Source organism: Ambystoma mexicanum, chromosome 1p (genome assembly GCF_040938575.1).
Source record: "Ambystoma mexicanum isolate Mex_15411 chromosome 1p, UKY_AmexF1_1, whole genome shotgun sequence".
In the NCBI taxonomy this organism is placed as follows: Eukaryota; Metazoa; Chordata; class Amphibia; order Caudata; family Ambystomatidae; genus Ambystoma; species Ambystoma mexicanum.
In genome coordinates this window covers 848374386-848392530 of record NC_090921.1, presented here as the reverse complement: position 1 = coordinate 848392530, position 18145 = coordinate 848374386, and positions in this window count along the sequence as shown.

The window sequence follows — 18145 nt, the reverse complement described above, 5'->3', positions numbered from 1 at the left end:
AAACTGGTCCAAGCGGCGGTGAGCATCACGTTGCACGCAAGTGCACAGTAACACGAAGCACCGGCCTTAAGGATGGAGCAGCTTATATAGCTGAGCTTCTGAAGCCACGCCCACCAGGTTCAGCCTGCCTGCCACACCCTGCCTCACCCGATGACTCAGCACATAAAGACCAGGCCTAGGGAGCCACACCCAATGAGTAAGCACATGAGGATGTATCAGCTACTGGAAAGTTATTGTAAAATAAAAGCACTCCTGCAATGAAATAACGTAAAAGCACTGAAATAAAGTGTTCTTGCTCATATCTCTATATGAGCCTGGCGCCAAAGGCGCCAGGACTGAGTCCAGCCAGGGCCCCTGTATTAATGGGTCCCAAAGGGACATAAGTGAGTCAAGTGACACATTGCCCCCATCACTAGATGGTGTGGTTTTTGTGTTCTGGGGCCTGTGGCCATGACACATATACAGTTTATAAACACGCGTGCCACGTTGCAAACTGATCAGGGAATACCGGCCTCCTGAGCGCTGTGGGAGTTTTGAAACTATATCTGACATTGGTGCAGCCGCACAATCTCTCCAATCCTCTCCATCCTCCCCATGCCGGCCTGCAACTGGGAGAGGAGGGGGGGGCACTTGACTGACTTACCTTATGGTAGCTGCTGCCTGCTGAGCTTGTTCTCACTTTGTCTCCCTCGATAACACATACGCTGTCACAAGCACAGAGTCACCGGAGCACGCGTCTCTGCCTGGCTTCTCCTTTGTTCTGAGAAAAGAAGGTTGAGGCTGTGCTGCAATGCACTGCGCAGGCAGGGCACATGCAGTTTGTTTGTTCCCCGGCCTGGGCACGTTCATTATGCACAGGTGCGGGGCAGCAGCAGAAGTTGCAGACAGTCAGTGTACTGTAAGCTTGCAAAAGTAAAAATAGACTCTACTTTAACTTTTGCAAGTTTACATGACAACTGCAGCCTGCAGTTCAGGCTGCATTCATAGTTTGCAGCAGCAGAGACACAAATAATCTGAGGGGGGATTTGCCCCCTCCCCATCCCCCCATGTCCTACGCCAATGAGCTTGTGCTGTTTTGTTGAGATTTTAATAAAATACAACTTTAAAATAAAAATATGCTTGGTGGTGTGAAATTAAAGAAGATTGCGAGCACAGCGAACATTAGAAAGATAGAAACAACAGATGAAGCTGGTGTTAGTGATGTGAAATGAAAAGGAAAGAGATGCGATGAAGGTGGCTTCTAGATTGTGAGCAGAGGAGAAGAAAGTCAGAAAGGTAGGGGGGAGAAAGACAAGAGGAGGACGAGAAGGGAACGTGGAGGAAGATGGGCAGTAAAGGATTTTGGTTATGGAGGAATTAAGGTGGACAAAGGCAGCCAAAAGTCATCTAAGACTGCACAGCAGTCAACACACAGACTGAAAGAGAAGAATAAAGAGAACCAGAAAAGGCAGACAAGGAGAAAAAGATTTGGCTGCCATTGGCGCAAAAGTGACAGGAAAGAATGAATTAGTTTATAAGATCTGAGAGAGGGGTTGTACAAAGGTGAAAGGAATAAGAGGTAGAAGGCAGTGACATGAGGAACACCATAGAGTAAAGGACAAATAGAGGAGAGATGGCAGACCCATGCAACTGAATAGGACTGGGCAGAGAGATAGGAATGAAATCACTGCAGATAGAACCAAAGAATAATAGAGAGGAAAGAGAGGAGATAAGAATAAATGGATTGGCATCGTAGAAAGCAGCTGATAGGCCAAGAAGAATAAGAACAGAAGATAGCATGTTGGTGAAGGCAGATAGGAGTGAGCTGGAAGCATGCAAGAGAGACGTTTCGGTGGAGTGTGCTTTGAGAAATATAGATTGGAGATGGGAAAGGAGAGAGTGGGCTGTAGAAAAGAAGATACTTGTGAGTAGACCATCAATTCAAGAACTTTGGATAAGAACAGAGGTAGAAAGATCAGGCAAAATTTGGGGTCCGGAGAGGGTCTTTTTCAGAAGAGGAATAATAATAGCATGTTTAAAAGAGGAAAGGAAAGTACAAGAGGAAAGATTAAATGGCCAGGTAAGATAGGGGAGAAGTTCTAGGTAAAGAAAGGATTTAAGGATGAAGGGACAGGATCAAGAGGGCAGGCAAGAGGATGGGCACAGGAAATGAATTGAGCAATGTCAAGATTAGTAAGAGAGAGAAACAGGAGAGAGGAGGATGGAGGGGGAATGAGGCTTGTGAGAACAAAGTACAGGGAAAAGATGAGTGTAGTGCAGAGACTTTAGTAGTGACCAAATCAGCAAAGTCAGCGGAGCAATGAGGGGATGAAAGGGAGGAGTCGGGACAGTGAGGGAAAATAATGCTTTTGAGTTACTGAAATAAGCAGCAATGTGGATGGTGAGAAAGAGATACAGTGTGGGAAAAGAAATAAAGCAGCAAATGTGAGAGAGAGTTGTAGGAAGAATGAAGAGCAGTACTTAGCTTTATGAAGTAAACAATAAGAGTTAGAAGAAAAGGAGAGAGCCAGGATTAAGGAGGTTCCTGGAAGGATAGAAGTGTCGGGCATGATGTAATGAGTGAAGGGGAGATAAAAGAGTGGAGTGAACATGCGACAAAGCATCTATGGCAGAAAGAGAAGACAAATTATCGCTAGGTGATAGTGAAGATGAATGTCAAGAGAGAAAAGTTGAAGAGTTGAAAGAACAAAATTCATGCTAGAGAAATGGGACAGAGGAGGGAATTAAAAAAGAAGGAGGAGGGAGGGAACGGGAGAAGGAAATAAAACATTGGTCAGATAAATGAATGGCGCGGTCTGTGACAGTACAATCTGATGTAAAGTTAAGTGAAAATAATATTGAGAGAAGAACAAGAGATATGATCGGGTTGGGAGGAAGATGAGTCAGATGAAAGGAGTTAAGAAAGGATAAGAAAGACACGGCAGAGTCAGTAGAAATAACATTAATGTTGAAATTGGCAAGATGGGTGACTGAGAAAGGAAGGGGCAGTAGAAGAGAGAGGGTGAATCAAGATTGTTCAGGAAGGTTAAGAGAGGGCCAGTACAACTGTAGAGAATAAGATAGGAAACAGGAAGGCACTGAGAAGAAGTAGAGAAGTCCTATTCAAAGGAAGAAAAAGCAGTAAGATTAGTGGGAGTAGATGCAGGTGGCTAGGTGGAGTGGAATGATATACCTACTCTTCCACCCTTGCCAGAAAGGCAAGGGGAATGAGTAAAGTTAAAAGGGGGAGAGTAAAGAAGCAGCGGTAACCATTTTTTGATGACCTCAGACAGACAAATTGAAAGTTAAAGTGGAGATAAGAATAGAATTAGATTTGATAGAGAGACAGGCAGAGAGGGAACAGAGGTGAGGGGATGTAATAAAGCAAATTAGATGAATGGCAACAGAGTAGGGAGAAAGAGTGAGCTGGTCTTGAGGAGAGGTGTATTGGAATTGAAAACTGCATACTGATGGATGAAGTAGGTGATATGATATGATATGATATGGCATTTGTAACGAGCCTATACACAAGTGTTTCAAGGCGCGACGAGGCAGGGAGGGGGGAACAAGGGGAAGACAGACAACGATCCTACTAGGCCAGGTGTCATTCAGACCGCGCAAGTGCAGGGGTAGGGGGAAGGGAAAAAGTGCAAGGGGAAGGGGGAGGGGTGGCAGAGTGCAGTACAGATAAGTAGAATAGAAATAAAATAATAAATAAATAGGGCCAGCTGGTGGCAAGTGCAAGGTAAGTGCAGGCAAGTGCTGGGGGGGGGGGCTGTAGGGATACAGAGACAGTCCCACAGTGCAGGGGTTGCCAGGGAGGCAGTGCAAGTGAAGAGTGACTGGGCCCAGGACCGAGGTCGGTGAGAGTGGCCCAGTTACAGAATCAGTGCAGTTTAGGTGAAGAATTTAGCAGGGGAGAGGGAGAGAGAAAGCAGAAGTGAAGAGGAAGGTTTTGAGGTGCTTCTGGAACCGGAGATGGTTCTCCTCAAGTTTCAGGGAGGCAGGAAGGCTGTTCCAGAGGGAGGCCCTTGCCGCGGAGAGAGATCTACCCCCAGCTCGTTGCTTCGAGAAGCGGCTGACCCTGAGGGAGTTGGAGACGGATGAGCGTAGGGCTCGGGAAGGAAGATATTTAGGAAGAGAGAGTTGAAGGTATTTAGGCCCCAGGCCCCAGAAGGCCTTGTGGACAATGCAGAGGGTTTTGAACTTAATCCTCGCAGCCACTGGGAGCCAGTGTAGAGATTTCAGTCCTGGAGAGATACGGTCCCTGGGCTTGAGGCCAAGGACAAGTCTCGCAGTTCTGTTCTGGATGAGTTGCAGAGGGCGGAGAGTGGAGGCAGGCAGATTAAGATAGAGGCTGTTACAGTAGCCCAGCTTTGAGAGAACCAGGGCTCGGGAGACAGTGAGCTTCTGGGGGAAGGAGAGGAAGGGAAGAATACCTCTGAGGAGGTGCAGCTGGTAATGTGACTTCTTAGAGACGTCAGATATGTAAGGACAGAAGGAGAGTGTGGAGTCGAAGATGACCCCGAGGTTTTTTGCCTTGCAGGTAGGAGCAGGAAGAGGGCCAAGAGAGGCCGGCCAGAGAGCTGCAGGGAAGGAGGGAGTGGGTGTGCCGATGAGTAGGATCTCAGTCTTACTAGCATTAAGACAGAGGTCATTGGCAGCACACCATTCCTGGATAGCAGACAGACAGTCAGAGATGAGGGAGGGAGAGGAGGAGGCCGAGGGTAGCCTGAAAATGAGCTGGGTATCGTCCGCATAGCACTGAAAGTTGGGGCAGAGGGCGGCGATGCGGTGGGCAAGGAGTGCCAGATACTGGTTGAACAGCCAGGGAGAGAGATTAGATCCCTGGGGAACGCCACAGGTGGAGAAAAAGATGTCAGAGAGGAAGGACCCAAGTTGGACCCGGGAGGGTCGATTGGAAAGGAAAGAGGTCAGCCACGCCAGAGCCTGACCAGTGATACCCAGGTTATCACGGAGACGGTTGAGCAGGATGGCATGGTTGACAGTGTCAAAGGCAGAGGAGAGATCGAGCAGAATGAGAACACACAGAGTGTTGGAGTCGAGGTTCAAGAGCAGGTCCTCACGGATGTTCAGGAGAGCAGTTTCCGTGAACAGAAAAGTTGATGAATAACGAGAAGGGGAGGAGTAGAACAGTGCAATAGAAGAAGCCATAAAATGAGGTAATGCAGTAGAATCAGTATGGATGTAAAGACCAGTATAGGATCATACGAGTATGTGACTAATAGACTACGCCCCCTCACCTCTGTCATATTGCAACAACAGCAGAAGAGCCTTATGTGTGACACCGGGTATTGCCCCAATACCACATTAAGTGTATTAGAGACGTTATGCACTCAGACAACCGTATTGAATGTGCCCTCACACTGAGATGGTAGGAAGATGTCGACATACACCATTGGACATAGAAGAGCTGCAAGTGCAAACTGACAGCTGCAAAGTGACGTTATGAAGAAAAGACACGAGGACGCACTGAAATGATTTGCAAATACTTAAAGAATAAAGATGTAACGGAAGTGATAAGAGAAACATGTAATCAAATATAAAGAAATCATGTACACCAAAGAAATATGTAAGCTGGGAAATATAGATGCTTGCTGCAGAAGAAAGCATAACGTGACTACAGCGGCCGTAAGAAAAATATGGACGTCGGACTTGGGTAGAAATCAATCGAGTTACCTCAAAGACCGAGCAGGGCTGCAGAAAAACTGCTTTGGGTGAGGAACAAAGAGGAGTCTATTGGCCTGGGATCAAGGATGCGACATCAAGGAACAAGGAACAATTGCAAGGCACAAAGAGAGTCAAAAAGAATAAGACTGTCATTGTCTCTTCTTATATTTCCTTTTTTCCCTCTAGTCTCTCCATTTCACTCACTGCCCGTAATCTTTGTCTTTATTTCGACTCTAGTCTTTCCTTTTCTCATCATATCTCCCTCACATCATGCGCCTGTTGATTTCATCTTTACAACATATGCAAAATTCACCCATTTCTTACTTTTCACGCCACAAAGCTTCTTGTTTCCTCAATAGTTTACTCTCAACTCTTTTACTGTTCTGTTCTGTTCTATTCTTTGGTCTTTCCTGCTCACGTCTTGCTGCTCTTAAATCAATCTATCATTCTTCTATTCATTCTCTTTGCATCTTCTCTTATCGGGACTCAATCTCTTCTTCTCTTGCTTCATTTGGATAGCTGTCCTACTCTCAGCTCAAATATAATTTTCTTTGTGTAGTTTTCAAATCTCTCTATGGTCTTGCCCCTGACTATCTCGCATCTCTCCTTTCATTCTATTCTCCTTCTCATTCCCTCCGCTATGATGGTCTTTTTAGACTTAATGTTCCCCGCCCCCCAGTGCTCAATCCCGCTTTTGCTGGATTAAATGTCCCCGTGCCCCCAGTGCTCAATTCCGCTTTTGCTCCTTCCAGCTTCTTGCTCCTCTCCACTCGAACCTCCTCCCTCTTCTCTTCATTCCATTACTTCTTATTCTTTTGTGCGTTCCTCTTTAAAAACCCATTTTCTTTACTCATCCGATTGATTGATACTGGCTGACCCGGAACACTGATTTACATTGCTGATTTTAATGTACTGTTGACTGTCCTATGTAAATATCTTTGGTTAAAGGTGCTATGTAAAGTATAATAATAATACAAAATACAAATACAAAAAGGACAAGCCATGTATGTAAGACATATTTATCTTAGATTAAGCAGAAGAGAAAACATCTGCAAGTGCCAAATATTGGACCATCAAGGATGCAAAAAGCATATGTAAGATGGAGTGATCAAGTCTCCAGAAGCCAAGAGGAGTAATAGTAACCAGCACAATTAAATGAAATAGCAGTAAATAAAAGGTCGAAATGGATATAATCGTGCTCACATCACATGTGACTCAGAAGTCGAAAACAAGGGCTATTCATCAAGCTCCAGATGAAGATAATGGTGTACCTATACTTCCTGAAAAGTCCCAGAGGAGAGAACAGACTGCAAGGTGAACTATAAAGAAGAAGCCTTGGCTTGGAGCCTGACCGATGAGAGTTGATGGACTAATTGGGCAAGCGGGTAGTAGTCTGACATTGTTCTCTGCACCTGAGTTTTGTTTTTCCTACATGCAGCTAACAAGCCAAAAGTCCAAATTTGGGAGAAAAAGCCAACCAATTATAGGGGTCTATGTAGCGACATGCTATACAGTGTTGCACGAGCCAATATGCTGCTGTTATTCTGCTATAATCTGCATCATATGTATTTAGAGGTAGTTGAAGGTGTGTCTACCAGATAAGAAGGCAGCCAATTATATCACACCTAAACAAAGTATAGGTACATATGTTCCCCTAACCAATCCCTCCCTTCAATAGGTTTTTAAGTTTGCCAAGTAGGATGACATCATAGCTGACATATATTCGGGTATGACACCTTTGTGTAATCAAAATTGAAGTGTGAGTGTGTGGACTGCAGCTTGATGTTCGCCAGATTGCCCTACTTTATTGCGCTGATAATAAAGTAGTACTTTTCTATAGTCTGTGAGTCTATCCAGTTATTTGGGTCTGAGATTATTATTGGTGCAAACCGGAATATACAGGGGGAGTACAATGCTTGTATACAGATTGCCCTTTGACCGAGAATCCAAAGGCGAGGAAGCCCTAAGGAAATAGAGATGTAGGATGAGGGCATGTCAGAGGATATCTCACGTGGCCACGCTGGCAGCAATATGGCAGTATCAGAGTCTGCATGAGGACAGAGCAAGGGAGGTCACAAAGTGGCCAAAGCCGCAAATCTTTTGGGTGCATCAGGTGGTACCCTCAACAACCAAAGACCAGCCTGGAGAGAGCTTCCTTCTACCTCCAGATCAGTTGTTCAAAGCGTGAGCCCATGCAACCAACATGCAGGCTTACATGGTCTTTCTGATTAGTTTGATTGATACATAAAGCCACAGATTGCTGTTCCAGTAGCTTCTTCAACCATGGGTCGGGAATTGGCTTCATGTTATCTCAGGGCGTTGCTTGTGTTCAGTTTGCTTTCTCCTTTCTAGTGTTCTCAGCTGCCAGTAATATTGATTTTACTTAATGCATATTCCATAGTGATTTAGGTATTAAAATCCTAGCATACAATTTTAAAGTCAACTGGAATGATTACTGCAGTTGTTCAGCTCTCGATGAACTGGGGTTTCCGCATGTGTGGTTCTGGCCTTTCTAATTGTTGAGATCTAGATGGCTATTCACTTGAACTAGGCAGTGACAGGAGAGGGATGCACTGGAGAATTGATCCTCTATAATGAGAGTGATCGCTACCTGCTTCTCCATTGCCTGATCCTTGATCAATAGCTGGTACGTGAAATCATGAAGCCAGAGAGAAGTAACTTCAGGGGAAATATCTTTAAATGAGTTTATGTTTATGTTCTTATCTGATTGAATGTATGAAAGACGGACAGTATGGTGCATATATTATTTATGGTGATGACACCACTGTGGAAATATCATGGGGGAATCGTTTTAGTGTAAGTCATTAAGATTATTACATTAAATTATGGGTTATAATTTCGATAAATTGATGTTGGAGATTGTATACAGATTACATATACAGAGAGAGAAATAAAGACTATTAATATGTTTGTATTAGGTGGCAATTGTCATTCCTTATTATCACTAATGGGAATAATTGCTTTTTTATTACTTATTTTTAGAATTATTTCTGGGAAGCAGAATTTTCAGAAGACCTTCTTAAAATAAGAACATGGGTTGGTGAGCGGGGAGGACCTTTTAGGTCCACATAAACGTTGGTGGCGTGGGGCAATAGGGTGGGCTCAGAGGGATCCATTGTACACCTGCCCAGGTAGCATATCATTAAGGTTGTTGGAGATCCCAGTTGTCAGTGTCTCTAGCCCCCTCACAGGCATCTCAGCCACTGTGATTTTAAAACAGTGAGACTGTAATCCTCATTTGGATAATGGAGGAGAATCTGATTAAGTTTAGTATTTCTTTCTGGATCCAGTGCATGCAGTACAGTATTTCTGGCAGACTCGGTTGTGTTACCAAATCTGCTAGCTATTCCATGCAGAGTGCTGATAGACATAGAGATTCTGCTTGCAACATCCACCTCAGCTGGAGAAAATATGTGGAACCCGCATGGTCAATCTGTGGACAGTCACCACCACTTCTGTGCAAAACAAAAGCAGAAGAGAAGTAGCTATATTCAAAACGTTCAGAATCAACTATTTGAGCATTCATGGACACTCAAAAGACTGTGAGGCTTGGAAAAGGTCATGTATGGTCTCCAGTACTCTGCTGGAGTTCTGGGTAATCATATTGCAGGCCCTCCCATTCTTCCCAGCTCTATACCATATGGTGCCTGCTGCTTCACACCTGCCCTGCATTCCCCCTGCAGTAGCCTTGCTCCTGTCATCCAACCCTGACTAATACTCCAACCTCCTGCGTCCACAGCAAAGACCTGTAGACTATGGCTTTCCCTACCTACAGCCCTCTTTTACCAGTCAAGTCCAACAGGAATGGAGCATGGCTTCCAAGACAATGTTCAATGAATTTGCGCCCAGAGTCCTGGTGAATGGCTTTACAAATAAGGGACTTCTGCATCAACGGCAATGTGGTGGCTATAAGCGCCATCACGTTAGATGGTATTACAAAGCTATAGCAAAACCTCAAGAGGCTTATCTGCACCCTGGTCAGTTATGTTTGGAAGGCTCGCTTTGCCACAGGACACAAATTCCCACCGCCGCCCAATGGTCTGCTGCTGTGATAGGGAAAAGCCAGGCCTATTTCATAGCTGATGTTATAGGGGTTCGAGGCATGGAGAAGTGAAGGTCAGTATTTTACAAAACACACATAGAACCTAGCACTTACGAGCTTCCCACTCCTAGTGGTGAATCCATTTTGGAATAGTGGTGATGGAGGAAAAGAAATCAAATGCATTTTTTTTCTCTAGGATTGCCCCATCCAATAGGAATTAGGCTGATTACATGCATCTTCAAATTAACTCCTAAATCAGAAACATATGTGCTAACAATCCTTAAATATCCAAAAGAAAAGTAACAGTAGCCAATGTCTTAGAAAATATGAACACATTACAAACAATTCAAATCAGCTACTTGCCCAGGGATAAATTATGTCCAATGGTTACAATTCTAAAATGACAATGATTTTTAGTTGTAAAAAAATGAAACTGTACATAAATCTAGCGCAAGCAACAATTATTCATATTTCTTTTTTTTAAGAAATCTTAGAAACCTAACACAGCCTAGCATACACGTGTTTCACACCACCTCTAATCATTTATCAAGGTTATAGGTGAGAGCTTCCTCAGGGCCTCTTGTCTTCTTAAGGCAAAATGTATATTTTATTTTACAAATATTCCATGTGTGTTGCCAACAAATCAATTTACAATATGTTAAATGCACTTTCACTCTCTCAAAGTTCATGTTGATTTCTCCTAGTAATCCCTGTAAACATGTCTTTATTTAAATCTGCCCAAAGCAAAGATTCAGAATATTTCTGTAGATGTTGCTTTCTTTAATTTCTTATACCTCCAGTTAACGTTATTTACCAAGAAATCCAATAGAGAGTGTGTCAGCTCCTCGTGCTGTCTGGTAACTGCGTGTTATTGCGTTCGTTGGTCCTGATTATATTTATGGCAGGGATAGGAAGTAGTCAAATTCAACACAGTACTTATTATTGATACTTGTATTATCAGCTAACATGTGAGGCACCTTTTGCAGCAATGCAATACTATACGTCTGAGAGAAGTGGGCCCACCACACTCGCATGCCTTTGTTGTCCTGATCAATGCTATGACAAAAGTAATGACCAGAGATAACGAAAGAGGACAACTTCGTTTTCCTGCTTGCAGCAATGACTCCCACCTTTCACATGTGTATAATTCCAAAAACCACTACGTGAGCATATTCTTGGTGCAAGTATCAACAAATAAAAACAAGGCATCTCATCTCATCAAGGCAGACAGCGCATCTCGTCACATACATAAAACGGAGACTGTTTTAATAATAATTTGCCATTTAGACAGCGATACGAACCCCCAGGTATATGAGCGCTGCTACTACCTGGTGTGTGGTGTTCATTTATCGACCTCGGAAAGACGAAAGGCTAAGTTTGACCTTGCCGGGATTTGAACCTGCACCGCCAGCCTCTGAACAATGTCAAAGTAAGAGCTCTACTCGCGGTGCTATCTGAGTATTTAAAGTAACATTTGGCAGCTTCAGACGCTGCCTGGAACTGTGAGGTCTTCCACTGTTGTGCTTCTGCCATCCCGCCGGGGCTGGTGGTGCGCCACTTTCTGAAAGCTCAAGCTGGTTCTAGCAGGCCGGTGCATCTCCCGACACATCTTATATTGCGTGGCGAGCGTAAAGTGTCAGTGCGTGCATAATCATTTACAGTGGGTGAGAATATTATATTCCCCCAGTGGCCTACACCATGAGCATTCACACTAAGGCAAAGGCCATTAACAAACAGCATGGTGCCAGTTTACAATATTAGGAACCCTTAACTAGATTAGTTAATGTTTCAGGTGTTGCCTGATGTCACCCAATCGAGAAATATTTGTTTTAAATGGTTGTGTGTTGAGGGAAAATGTGTCTATGCTTCTCAAATGTCAAGATCCCAAAACAGGCGACTAGATGTCATATACGTCCAATTTATGGAATGTAAAATGTCTTTAGGCGAAGTTTAAAAATAACTAAAACGTGCAATTTGGGTAGTGCCCAAAAGTAGTTCACCACAAAGCACGGAAGTGTACACACTTTTGCACTTAACAGATATGACCGGAAAGTGAAAATGGTAGTTTGCCAAAAAGTTGAGCTTGTGGTTTTTAAATAGGCTAGAATAGAAAGTAGCACCATAGAAAGTAGATACTTAGTGGCGAAATCGAGTTGAACGTCTTGATCAATTTCTGAGGCAATTTATAGCCAATATTAAGGGTTCCAAAATATCACAGAAATGCACATGTTGGGCCCGTGCGCTAAGAAAACAATATTTGGTAAGGATTCTGGTCAGTACTATGTCAAAATACCTGTGAAGTAATGCACCAATCTCTGCAACTGTATAGCCAACATACACTGAGCATTCAGACCGTAAAGATTTTGTAACATGAACGTTTCGCGGTTCAATTAATCCAAAGATTACTTAATCACTGTGATGAAATGACTTCTGCCCTACAGGAGTACAAGATTAAGGCGTGTCTAAAGTGCCTGCTCAGCACTCACACTTCTACAAAACAAGAGCCCACCCAATCATAAAGGTATAACAGCGGCAGTTAGGAGATTTACCTTTTCCGCCCTCTGTGATAACGTGGGCCGAGGAAGGCTATAAACTCAAGAGAGTTGTGACTGTGATCTAGCAGCAACCCAAATAGAAAAGTATCACTGCTCAAACTAAAGGCAGTGGCCAATCAAGGTTCTGTACAAATGTATACACTTTACTTAAAAACACCATTAGCTATAATGACTAAATAGAAAAACACAACATCCACCCTACTGAAAACACAGAATGTGCAACGATGGAAAGGTGCAGCACTCTGGGTAGTGAAACAGTGGTGAAAGGCAATCTAAAGTCACAATGTTGTCAAAAAGGATCTGTTCTTGTTTGAAAATGGATTAAAGTGACCTAACCAGTCCCTAAGGCCCCAGAGTTGGGACAAGGGGGCAATTTCAATCAATAATACCGTCTGCTTTTCTTAGCAGTTCAACAGCGTCTTTCTAAATCTACCTGCTCACAGCAATCTTTGACTCCTTGCTTTCCCTCTCTGTTCACATCTCTGATGTCTCAACAAAGTCAAACTTCGTACTTTACCTCCTGAGAGGTACTCTGCCTTTCCTCTCCTTCCCCCAAGAAGATCACTGTCTCTCGAGCCCTGGTTCTCTCAAGGTTGGACTATTGCAACAGCCTCTTTCTAAATCTACCTGCTTCTACTCTCTGCCCTTTGCAAGTTATCCAGACTTTTCCTTGGCCTCAAGCCCTGGGATTGTATCTCTCCAGCCCTGAAATCTCTTCACTGACTCCCATTGAATACAAGGATTACATTCAAGACCCTTTTCATTGTCCACAGGGATTTCCATGGCCTGGGTCCAAAATACCTTCAGCTGTCCCTCCGTAAATACCTTTCCTCCTGAGTCCTTTGCTCCTCCACCTCTAACTCCCTCAGGGTCAGTCTTTTTTCTAAGAAACGAGCTGGGGGCAGATCTCTGTCCTTCGGCCGGGGCCTCCCTCTGGAACAGCCTCCCTGCCACTTTGAAACTTGAGGAGTATCATCTCTGGTTCCGGAATCACCTCAAGATCTTCCTCTTTGCTTCTGCATTCTCTCCTCTTCTCCCCTGTTGATCTGTTCTGTCTCGGCATAGTGCACCTTTTCTCCCTCTATTATTTCGGTCCTAGGTACCTGCTCACCCACCCACACTGCCTCTTGGAAGTCCCCTGCTCTGGGGTCTGTATCTGTAACCCTACAGCCCCCCTTTCTTTCTTTTCTGCACTTATTCAGACACACCCTGTCTGTTCCTTATTCCTAGCACTTGCCCCTTGCTGGCTGCACTACCACTGTTTGTTGCTTTTTGTTATTTATTTATTTATTCATGTTTTATTTACTTATTTTTTATTTTTGGTCAGCATTTTCCACCTTTCTCCCTCTCCCATGCTCTTGCGCATTCTCAATGTCACTGGGCTTAGTAAGATTGTTGTTTCTGTTCTCCTTTGTTCCCCTCCCTTGCCTCATTGCGCTCTGAAACACTTGTGTACAAGCGCGATACAAATAAAATATCAATATCAATATCAACATTAAACTAGACTTTTAAGTGCTGTATGTGTGGTTCGAATCAGGATCAAATGCGGCGGTCACGCTGTTCCAGACGGGGAGCAGGAGACAAGCTGGGTCTGAGCTGAGGTTTGTTGCGGTTTGAACAAGTGCAGATCATGAGGCCCACCAGGGTGGGTTTCACAGTTTCACGGCATAGATGCTGGTTACAGGATGCACAGTTCGAGGTGAGTGATCCAATGTTGTGTTCAAGGTTTGTAGTTCAATGAGGCCACCATGGTCAGATTAACTGTCAATGAAATCGGCAAAGACGCTGGTGGTTCGACAAGTGTTTCAAAGTGGCATTCAGAGAACTGTGGATCATGAGGGCCACTATGTTCAGTTCAAATGTTGTTTTGATGACAAAGATGCTGCTGACTGGATGCACAGTTTGAGGAGGGAGTCTGGTGTGGTGTTTGAAGGTCACTCCCAGGGTATGTTCAAATGCCAATGAAGATCAGCAGCAAAGATGCTGGTGGTTTGAACGAAGGTTCGAAAGGAGCTGGATGCAATGATAAGCTTCAAGTTCAAGCGAAGGCAACACTGTGCTAGGCTGGCATAGTGCAGCAGTGAACTGGTTTGAGTGCCTGTGAAAGAGGCCTGAAAGTCTATCACATGCCAAAGGCAGCTCGGGAGAGTCTTGTTGGTTCAACAAGGTTGAACAGGCTCCAGAAATGGCTGCAGCAGTCTGGCAGTGAAAACACAAGGATCCTGGCTGTGTTAGAACTCAGGTGCTACAAGCCCCACAATGTAGTCCTTGTTCTCAAGGTCCCAACGCAAGGGAGGCAGGCACACATGTTCAGAAATCCTTCACCATACTGAGGTCTTGTGCAGCAGGATGGCTTGTAGAGACAATGCTTCAACAACAGATCACCCCCAAAATGCCCTCTTGATGGGCAGGGAACAGAGCTTGCATCTGCATTGAACATGCAGGGCCTGATTTACTAAAATGTTTTCAATGAGACTTTCCGATGTTAACATTTTTTGTAAATCAAGCCCTTAGACTATGCCTCACTGGTGAGGGGCTTTAGAAAGTCAACTCGCCCAACAGCGATCCAATAAATTCTTACTCAGGTCTTTGTTCAAGAGTCCATTTTAGAAGGAGTGGGAGAGAGTCTCTTTTGAAGTTAAAAGCCCACAGATGATTGTCCTAAAGCAATCCTGCATTAAGGGGTCCAATCCCTGTCCTTGAGAAAAGTGGTCTTTGACTTCTGACATCACACCCAAAGGTTTTTGTGGTAAAGGATGTGGAGGGGACATGAAGGGAGAGACGATATAGAGAGAAACAAGTTGGTAGAACCTTCCTCCAGCTATACTGGGCTGCCTGTGTTTATGCTAACTCTATCCCGTCCCTTGTCAATAGCATCATAGTCCTTTTTGGTATCCAGCACCTTGGTGTGAGGCTAGTCCTTTTTGGGATGGGTGTGCACTTTGATTCCTGTTACCCAGGATGGCGACTGCTGGGAGGATGCCCTGATGGAGGGAGGTGCTATCAGATCTCGCAAAGGATAAAAAGGAGGACCCAACAAGCAGTCTCTTGCCCTACAGTGACAGGGCAAGGCTGTCTGGCCAGAATATACACAATCCTTTCACAGCTGGCCTGAGCCTACAATGCTGATACATGTATTATATCTAAGTGATGTGACTGCCTATAGTTATGTGAATTACTATCCACCATATCCTACACTTAGGTATGGCTTCATATTTAACAATTATACTGCCACCAGAATAGTAATGATTATGTGGTTTTGGAACAAAGGTGCAGAGTTTAAATGCAGTCTCTTTGCTGAAGTGAGTTGGCTGTCACAGCAGCATCAAATGGGCACCTGTGACCCCTGGACCTGCTCTGTTTCAGTCATTGTAGATCAGGATACTGATTCAGCAGGGCACAGGTGTACACTATGATTATGGCAGGCAGCTTCCGAAAAGGAGATCCGGTTAGCAGATCACCCTTTCTGAGATGGAATTACCTCCATATTCTTTTTAATTAATGAAAATCAAAATAGACAGGGTTTCTACACCCTTGCCAGATGACAATTCTTCATGAAATTGAATAATTATGGTATTATGGAAGGTTACCTTTCAAAGAATGATAGATCTTTAATTTTAATTAGCTAAAAAGCATGTGTACAGACAATTATTTATACATATGTACACCTCCCCAAGGACAAAATAACACTATTGCCAGCCAAATCTCTCTTTTTGTGCATATTTCACTTTTTGCAAAGACAATTTTTGTTGGGGGGAACATGATGTATGTGTGTTTGATTACGAATGATTCTATACCTTGCAACCCTCTGCACCTTCTTGCATCGGCTTCCTCCCGCCCCCCATCCAGAGCACATGCTCCGTATCCTGCGCTCTGAGACAGGGCTAGTGGGAGCCCGGGAGCGCCGGAGAGCAGGAAGACATGGGGAGCAGAGACAGCTTTTCTCCGGCTCAGCGTGATCTATCTCCATCTTTTGAATTTTCACACTCCAGAGATGTGCGCTCAGGTTAATCATGTTCATTATCATTTTTACGACTTTTATGCATCTCGTTTTATTCCAGTATTAAAGTTCAGGTATCATATGTAGAAATAATGCTGTTCTACTGGGAACCCCGGAATCCACAGCAGCACAGGAGAACTTTTTAGTAGACAGCTTTGGCCAGATTAATAGATACAAACGTAGATCATAATGCACAGCATTAAAAAAGCAATGATAAACTACTAGATGGAGTAACAGGGAAGCTGCATTAATTTGAAGTTATTTCATATAATTTGTGCTGTACTGTGTTGGCTGCCAAGGATGTGTGTTTGATGGACAAAGCTGCACACTAAATTCATCTTTCATATACGTGATCCAGCACAGGCAAAAGGCATTGCTGTGTTCCCGGCATTTGCCCCGTTTTAGTACCATTGTGCCATGATCGAAAACGTTGGGCTTGGATACTCTTTTTAGGTAAAGCGGTGGTCAGTTCTGGTCAGGGCTGGATTGGGAACAAAAAGTGGCCCTGGAAATTATTTTCGAAGTGGCCTCCAGTTTGCATCGAGTGCGTGCAGCAGAGTAGCCCAACCCACACAGCCATAAAACATGAATATAATGACTAAAACGAGCGCTCTTTCCAGTACATTTTTTCATACTAGCTATCAGCTCCCCACCATAATCCCACACAACATTAAGCCCATACCTGACATGCCAATTCTGACAAATATGTCACTGATGTGCGGTGTGTCCACGTAGCGTTTTCAGAAAATGAACAGAAATGTCCAGACAACCTCCCTCAGTCCTTGAAATCCCAACCTATCCTTGCACTCTAGAGTTCAGAATTGATGCTCATGAATGTGGCTGGGATTGGTGGATCCCATCTCTTGAAGGGCCTGTCAACTCTGCCCTTCCTCTGAGCCTTGTTGTGTCATGGGCAGCTGGATGCTAGAATGTTCTTTAGAATTTCCCAGGTGTCCCAGCTGGAGGCGAAAGAGGATTTTGGTGTCAGTGGGGCAGGTGGTTCCAGGTAGAGGACTGGCATTCTAAATGAAGTTAGTGTTGGCTGGTGAATTATTTTAGTGGAGTCTTTGCCATTTCCCTCAAGTTAGTGCAAGCAACCGAGAGGAGCAATGGGATGAAATGCTGCATTTTATTCCACACATTTTGACAAAAATCGGGTAACAGACATGAACTATAATATTGGTTCTCTTGAATTGCCACTGAAAAGATGGAATAGATGCCCTGTCGTCAAAAATACACCAGAGCTTCTTAGGTTTGGGCTATTAGGTGGTGCTAAAGTGCCACATATAAGCCGAAATTATTGCATTAGAGTACAGATAGGGAGAAATGACATAAGAGGAGGGACACAAATCTTGTAGGTGATGTTTGGTTATTTGCCCACCTGCTGACTTCCCATACCAATGCTTATCCCTATGGCCATTCCCAGTCAGTTTCTGCCCTACCCTCCCAAAACATCTCCTCATCAGAACTCTTTGAGCTCACTTTACAAGTCTCGCCATCAAACTTTGCACTCAAAGTGCCTGCCAGTATTTTTTCAAAGCAGTCTTCTGAGAGTTAATGATTTAATTGGAGCTGTCAACACGCTACTGGTGTAATAAGAATGTCTTACCAGGACTGCTTTCAGCCACTATATTTATAAGCACTATGCGTGCCCTTCACTGAAGTCTGTAAACAAACAAGCATTGGCAAAGCCAACAGTTTTGGCTTTTTTATACGTATTAGACTTTTGCCAGGCACTGCTATTAGATGCCCAGGTGGTTGTATACTAATTGACCTTTTCACAAGTGACCTCGGGAGAATTGACCTCGGGAGAATTGAGCTAATTTAGAAGGTCAATTAGGACACATATGCAGAAGG